General features: G+C 42.5%; 1 protein-coding gene across 2 annotated transcripts in view; it reads left to right on the top strand.

Annotated features, from left to right (window-relative positions):
* Nucleotides 1-2,381: 2,381 nt before the first annotated feature.
* CUNH10orf71 (chromosome unknown C10orf71 homolog) overlaps nucleotides 2,382-7,722 on the top strand; it is a 29,673-nt gene continuing 24,332 nt past the window's right edge. Inside the window, exon 1 of one of the 2 annotated variants that reach the window (XM_027672209.1) lies at nucleotides 2,382-2,459. The gene's annotated coding sequence lies outside the window, so the exon portion shown is untranslated. The remainder of the gene's footprint in view (nucleotides 2,460-7,722) is intronic. The other variant, XM_027672208.1, reaches the window with a different exon arrangement.

Raw genomic sequence — 7,722 nt, 5'->3', positions numbered from 1 at the left:
CAGACACCTGGGAACACCACCAGCTGAGCTGCTGCAACCCCTGGGACACACATGATTCCCCCTGAACAGCTCTGCCAGCACTGGTGTGCTGGTATACCTTCCAATGCCAGAGTGAGGGTGATAAGTGCCAGGCTGAGGTCCCTCCTTCACACCTCCCAGTGCAGCACACACTGGCAAAAATCACTTGGTAAGGTGGCACTTTATCTGTCTTAGCTTGGTAACTCAAAACCCATAGCAGCCAACAGAAAGGCATCTGGTGGGATTGAATTCAGTTCAGTGCAATCTAAATCAGATCCTTGTAACTCTACAAACACTTCCAGAACTAAGATGTGGACCTAGAAATGCCCAATCATTTTCATTTGTACCTCTGAACTGCGTCATCAAAGACTGACAGAATGCACCTTGTACTGATTATTGCATAAAGCCCTGAAATTACCAGTGCCAGCTGAGGTTATAGGTACTTGAAAATGTCTTTTCTCATCTGACTCATTCCTTTATCCCTGTGCTTAGGCGCTTGTAGGACTCATCTACATTAGTGGTACAATTTACACAGACTGCAAAGTGTAAGTAATGGGCACAAGTTCAGCGCTCCCTATCTGTGGGGCTTTGGCAATGAATGGCAAAAATTGGGGTAAACCAGGTTTTTGTTAGGGGTAGTTGCTAGGATTAATATAAAGCATGAGGAATGGGAGTAAAGGAGAAGCCAAACTGAATGATATATTCTACACGCAGCATCCGGAGTTACTGAGGCCTCCGCTCTGCTGTGGATGTAGCAGGCACTTGTGGGGCAGCCTGGAGAGGCTGTCTTGGCAGAGAGCTAAAAGGAGCAGGGTTTTCCAAAATTCTTTTCTCAAGCATATTGCTGTGTTGGCTTTGGTATGTGTGTCTCCGTGCTGGTAGGCTACACTCATGCCTCCAAAATCTCTGCTTCATGCTCAGTGGTTAGAAAGGCAAATAGAAGACTGGGAAAGGGACCAAGAATAGTATTGTGTCCCCACATAAATCCATTGTGAATACTGTCTATGGTAATTACTGTCACCTCAAAACAGTCATAAGAGTAGATTAAAGAAGATACAGAGAATAGAAGTGTGGAGAAACACAGAATATTTTCTTCCATGAGAAGAGATTAAATAAAAAGGATTTTTCAGCCTAAGAGACAGAGTGGTAGGGTTTGTTTTGTTTTGGTTTTTTTTTACCTTTTCCACAATCTAGGAACTACAGGCTATAAAGTGAAAGCCAGCAGAAAGATAATCCTGGCCACAGTCTCTGACTTTTTTGGATTTTATATGCTCTTGCAAGACACTGAAAAATAGGGTTTGTGTGGGAGAGAGGGTTAGACTTTACACTGATGACCTGGAACAAAGACAAGTGAAATTGATGCACAAAGGACCTCCTTAAATCTTTTTCTTTGGCTGACCTGCTGAGGCACATCCTAACAAATGCCAGACAGCATTTGAGGAAGGCTGGGCTGAATCATGGTACCTGCATCAGCCTGAATTTGGTGGTCTGTACCATTGTGTGGACAGTGCAGTCCCTAGAGAGGGCTCCAAAAAAATTTGACTCTTTGATAGAGGCTGCATAAATAGTTTCCATCCTGGCATTTTTACGAGGCGACAGATGTCTGGCTCTGGGTATGCAGGGATTCATGTCTTTAGTAGCATTAATCAAAGATCTTCTAACTAGCAGCATTTCTCAGAAGACAAATGGCTAACGTCCACTTCTCATGGCTACTGCTTTTCCATCCTCTTTTTGGGCCTTGCTGGTTAGACCACCAGCTCCAGTGCTGTTGTGTGAGCTTTCACTTCATACCTGAGCTCCCTGACCCAAGCAAGAGAGAGTTTGGTTGGTGTTGTCTTTGGCCAGCAGGTTACATCACCTTAGCCCTTTGCTGGACTTCTGGAGAAGAATGAGGTAGAGGTGAATTTTTCACTTGGTGAAAGAGAGTTGAACTGTAACTACTCATTCCCCTTGCTGCTTCCAGGCAGAGAGCTGCTGCAGTGGGGCCAAGCCATGGCCACCCTCTCCTCCTCTGTCCCCCAATCCTTGTGCTCAGCACACTAAGAGCTGAGGACATGCACTTTTTCCCGGGCTGTCAAATGACCAGTGAAAGGAAACAGACTTCAATGCTCATTTAATTGGAAAACAGCACCTGTCTTTTTAGGCAAAGGCAGTGTTTGTTTGTCACTCCTGGCAGCAGCATGGGCTCTGCCTGAAAGGCCCTTCAGGCACCTGATGGTGTTAGGGGGAGCTGTGAGGTCGTGCTGCAGCACCCGCAGCTCTGGCAGGCCCTGGGGCAAGCGGAGGGGGGTTCGGTGTCAGTCCTGGGGAATCGTTGCCAGCACCACTCAGCACCCTCTGCTCCCTCCAGACACCCTGGCCCGGCCGTCTCACACTCTCCTGCCCACGGCAGGGGAAGGAGGGCATCGGTTCGGGCAGATTTTCTCTATGGAGACAACTGGGTATGTATCTGTTTAGTTCAACTTTCTGGTGAAATGCTGTTTCCTTACTGATTTTGAAATGAAATACAACACCTTTTGCTTATATGAGCTTGTTGCTGGTGAGGTATGGCACCCTGTCTTGCTCAAATTTGCCAGAGGTTTAAGAGTCCACCATCTCTCTCCTTCTTTCCAGCCTAATTCTGAAATTCTGCTGTGTTGCAGCAGTCAGGAATGACACTGAGGTCTGAAATCTTAGGTCAAAGGCATGTCAGGTTGTAGTGCATACCCAGCACCGGACAAGGGTCTGCACAGGGCTTCTCCAGCTGGATAATAGCTCAGCATGGCTTGCTTTGGAAGGTTGGAATGAAGTGACTTAGAGGAGAATGCTTGATATGTTTGACTGCCTTTGATCTGATACTATGAAATCCTAATCTGCTCATATTTCCTGCTGGAAAATTAACAAGAAGAATACAGAAATAGGACCAGACCTGCAAATTTTAGAAGAAAAATTATTACTTTGGTTGTTGTGCTGCTCCTGGTTTTCCCTTTATTCTTTTCTTGACTTTTTAGTACTTTCTCAGTATCCCCACTCCCTTTAAATTTCCTATTTTGTGCATTGTATTTGTATTTCCTTGCTCTTGGGATCTCTGCCATTGCTGGGTTTCTGTCCCCTTTCTGGGACCAGAGGCCTGCCACCTCTCTTCAGCTGTCTCAGCTCTCGGTGCCTAGGCTAAGCTGCTCAGGAAGGCTTCCTCTCTTGTCTGCCACAAGGACTGTGTCCTGAGACTGTGACTCTTCCTTGCAGGAAGAAAGGCATTTCAGACCTCCCAGAATTGTCTGCTAATCTCCATGGATAAGAAAGGGAGCTGAGATGGCCAGTTTAAACTTGTAAAAGGCCAGCACTGAGTGTGATGGATTTTGTCCACTGGATCTCACCTTCTTGCTCATACAGGATATTTTATACTAAAGCATTTCTCTCTCTCACATCACTGATTATGAACTATTCATGCATCCAATACTGAAGCAAGCATTCTTAAGTGTCTCTGTCCCTTGAGGGTGAATTGTTGCATTCCTGTGCCCTCCCAATAGTAATAAATAATATCTTCTATTTATAGAGCATCAAAGTTTCCCAAAGAGCCACCTTCGGGATGGAACATACCAACAGTTAGTGCATAGAAACCCTAGACAACAACTTAAGACATATGAATGTATCCACTTGAAGCTGAAAATGAGATTTCATTTGGCAGGAGATAATTGCAAAAGTTATTAATTATTATTGTTGTTGTTTATGCAGCTCTAGACTAAAGAGCAATAGGCACTTTTAAAATACTACCAGCAGTTAGACAAAAGCACAAAGGCATTATGATCATACCATAGTAATTTGCAAAAGGCAGAATGTGCTACTAAAAATCCTGCCTTGGGGGTTTTCCCATCCAGGACTCAGCATAAGCTGATGAATAGTCCATAATGCCATAAGAGGAGAAATCTAGCTTTTCTGTAGGTTCCCAGTGTAACTTGAGCATATAGTTCAGTTGCTCTAAAGCTAACAACATGCCTACAAAGCATGTTGTGGGTGTTCAAAGGTGAGATCTGGAAAGAATTCCTATAGAAGTATTTGATATGAATCTCTATGTGTTTTGCAGGGTGATTTTATTCAAATGGGCAGTGGTTGGGTTTTTTTGTCTTAAGCAAAAGGACCATGTGTACATGGGCCTGGATTTACAAATCATCATCTCTAAATGCAAGAGTAGGTATTTGCTCACTTTTATACTGGACACTGTGGAAACCCCTAATATACTGAATGACTGTTAGTAGCATCTCATGGACTTCACAAACTAATGTAGCTCAAATAGTAAATATAAGGACTGTGTGATTATATCTGAAGTATTTTGTGGAAGCTATGAGTCTGCAAATGATTTTTGAAGGAACTATGAAATTTGCTGACTATAATTTTTTATATTAATGCTAAAATAAATGGTAAAGCTGGGAAAGGTACAACAGAAAATGTGAATAGGATACTGGAATCAACCATTCATTAACATATCTAATATTGAACAGTGTAAAAATATTCTTGTTTAAATGTTTGAATTTTATGCATTTCTATTTACACCACCTGTTCCAAGGTCTCATTAGCATCCCTCCTGTGAGGACATCACAAACTCTGTCTTTGAAGCAATAAGCAAGCAGAGAATGTTCCAGCTCCCAGTCATGTCTGTGGAAGGGTTTCTGTTGACTGGAGCTAGCACAGCTGCATCAGCCAGGCTGCTTCTACACAAAACATCGATTTCCAAAATATCCAGCTTTTGTGTGCCACTTTGAAATATCTGAGAGACTACTGTCCTTCAACAGAGTTGGAATACTTAAATCAGTGGGACTTGTGATCCCAGATGACATGGATGCTGTTGAAAGTCTTGTCAGTGTAGACATCAAACCTTGCCTCTTTGTTCAGACCTGCCTGCATACACAGTCATCTTCTTAATGGATTTCAGATACTCTTTGGAAATGGGAATTACTGCTGTGTTTGGAAACAGCAATACTTTCTGACACTAACTAAAAGATTGCAATGAAAATGCACTTTGAGCTTACAGTGCTTAAATGCTTCACCCTGTGCTCTATATTGTGTGTAAACACTTCTGAAATCAAACAGGATATCTGTATGACTGCCATTATGGATCTGCCTAAAGTCTTGATTTTGCAAATTCGTTTAGTTTTATTCCTAAGAGAAGAGTCCCTAATCTCTGCAGGAAGATAATTAATCATGTACATGTTTGGAACATTAGAATTTTCATCAGTAATAATTTTATTATTGGTTTGTGTTTTTTTTTTCTAAAATGCCTTTATAAAGTTTAAAGGAAGCCGGTATGGCTTTTTTGAAAAGACAATAGTTATCTCTTTATTTCCATTATATTTTTCTTCAAATATTTGACAGCATGAATTTTCTAATGAGTTTAGCAGACTACAAACCTTCAAAAAGTGCCTGAAGACTGTGGTTTAAATGATCATAATTCAAACCACATGCCTTTTCTTTAATGGAATGAGATTAAAGAATTCTTTTGTTTGCATTTGTGAGTTTATTGGTACCAGCCACTTTAGTACATTTGGTACGGTGACCTTCAGTCCCAGGAATCACTTTACTGCTAAGAGTAATCTCTGATTACTTGGCACTCATCTGGTTAATCCTCATTAAGGGGATGTGACATAGTTTTTAGGTCTACGGGATTCCTAGGGGGTTCTCTGACGCTGTCTTCCTATCTACCTCACGTATCTCACTGACCCTACTTTCTAAGTGCAGCTGCAGGGAAAGTATGAAAATCCATCCCTAGTTGCCCAGTCCACCAATTCCCTAGCCAGATTTTGCCAAGAACGTTTTGGCCAGGTCCGTGCGTGTCAGCCAGCCCGGGTGTGCTGCATGTGGGGGAGCTGGGACTGATTCCTGCAGCAAAGCAGCACAACCGAGTTCTGTTTCTGATTGCCCTGTTTCTGTTTCCTCACTTTTCTACAGCAGTTGCTTTCTGTTCCTCATTTGGCTCCTTTCTTCACAGTCATTATTTAGCACTGTTCTGCAGAGAAGCACATTTGCTATCTTTCAGACCAGGTTTTTAGCTGCTCTTGGCCTTCCTGTGTTTGCGTGAATTCCTCCCGCTAACACTGATAATCTCACTGCTTGTTAATCTTCCATTCCTGACATTCAGCAAAACCTTGAACAATTACACATTGACTTTTTCTGAAAGGCTGGGCATAAACTCTAGTTCTCTCTCTAGTGCTTTCTGGTTTACTGAATGCCAGTTTTAGATTGCTTACTTTTCTTAAATATGACAAAGTCATATCTCTTTAGAAAGACAGTATTATAATTACTTGGATTACCGGAATGCGAAAAAGGCAAATAGCTACGTTGCTTCTTGCAGTTAATGGGTGTGCTCTGATCTGCTGGTGGACTGGAAGCAGGTTAGGCAATTGTGTTTACTATGGCTTGAATACTCGTGGTAGCTGTTTTTCTGCCAAGACACGCAAAACTGAAATATTTTTCAAAACCTTCATGGTTTCCAGCAGTCCTTTCCTGAGAAGGGTTCTGAGCTAGAAATAAAGTTGGTTTGAGAAGGAGGAAATGCAAATTTAAATTTCTTCCCTGTCTGATTCACATCTGGGCTGAAATCTTTCTCCTAAACCAAGCTGGCCTCCCTTCACTGCCCACTGGTGCTCCAGTACAAAACCATGCAGGAAAACATTTTGCACCCCAGTATCTTCTGAACACATTTTGCAGGACTCTGAGTTTTTGAGATAATGGAGGTATGTTTTGAAACTTCATTGACTGCTGAGGAATAAAATTATCATATTTTCTTCTGCTGTGCTTCACTCCTTCCTCTTCTTGTCCCACAGCAAGTGTATTCTACAAACCACAAAATGAAAACCCATGTAATTCGGGCAAACCCATTGGCTTATAACAAGTTTTAATGTTTTATTTCTCTCTTCACCTCTCCTCGCCCAGAGATAAGCACACGTTTGAACCGCAGCTACCTCTGCAGTACCAGCTGTACTGCAGCATAACACAACTTCCTCTTGTAATGCAGCGTACCACAACTTCCTCTTGTAAAACACTGGCATTTTCCAGCATCTGGAGTCCTGCACAGACTGCTCAAACCCCATCTCTCAGTTGTGAGGGAACCTGGCACATGATAGGGACAGTGGTTCTGTGGAAACTTCCATGGAAAATCATCCAGTGTGTTGTGTGAAATGTAAAATACTGAATGAAATCTGGATGGGGATGTGGGGGGCAGGAACAAAAATCATACTGTCTGGTTCACCTTGTCTGTAGTGGGGTGATAGAGTGCAAAGGAGTCTGAGAACAGCCATGTGACACCTCTGGATTGACTAGACTTCTGGCTGCCTGGGCTCTCATACGATCCCCCTAAAAATAGCACCTTATGCTTCCCATCGTGGTTTTCCAGCTATTTTAATTAGCCTGTGGTCTCCAGTTTTCGCTTTGTGATTCGTAAATTGGAAATATTTACGCTAGGCCAGTAACTCCACATTCTTCCAACCTCTCCTTAAATTAGATGGATTACAGCTATGTTTATAAATTACCTAATGCATTTGTCCTAATCTCTCTAAATGCTGCTGGCTTCAACATAATAATGGGAACTAATTTTTAGATCACTCAGACTACTTACAGGTTTTTTTGCCTCATCTGATATGTCACAAGTGGGTTCCTTTCTTAACCTTTAGTTGAAGAGTGGTTCGTTGCGTGTCCTGGGACAGGCTGAACCTTTTCTGCAAATGGCAAAGT

This window comes from Neopelma chrysocephalum, unplaced genomic scaffold (genome assembly GCF_003984885.1).
Source record: "Neopelma chrysocephalum unplaced genomic scaffold, ASM398488v2 Primary Assembly neopelma1_97390, whole genome shotgun sequence".
Lineage (NCBI taxonomy): Eukaryota > Metazoa > Chordata > Aves > Passeriformes > Pipridae > Neopelma > Neopelma chrysocephalum.
The sequence above is the reverse complement of the archived record's forward strand: the minus strand, read 5'-3'. Positions and strand labels throughout refer to the sequence as shown.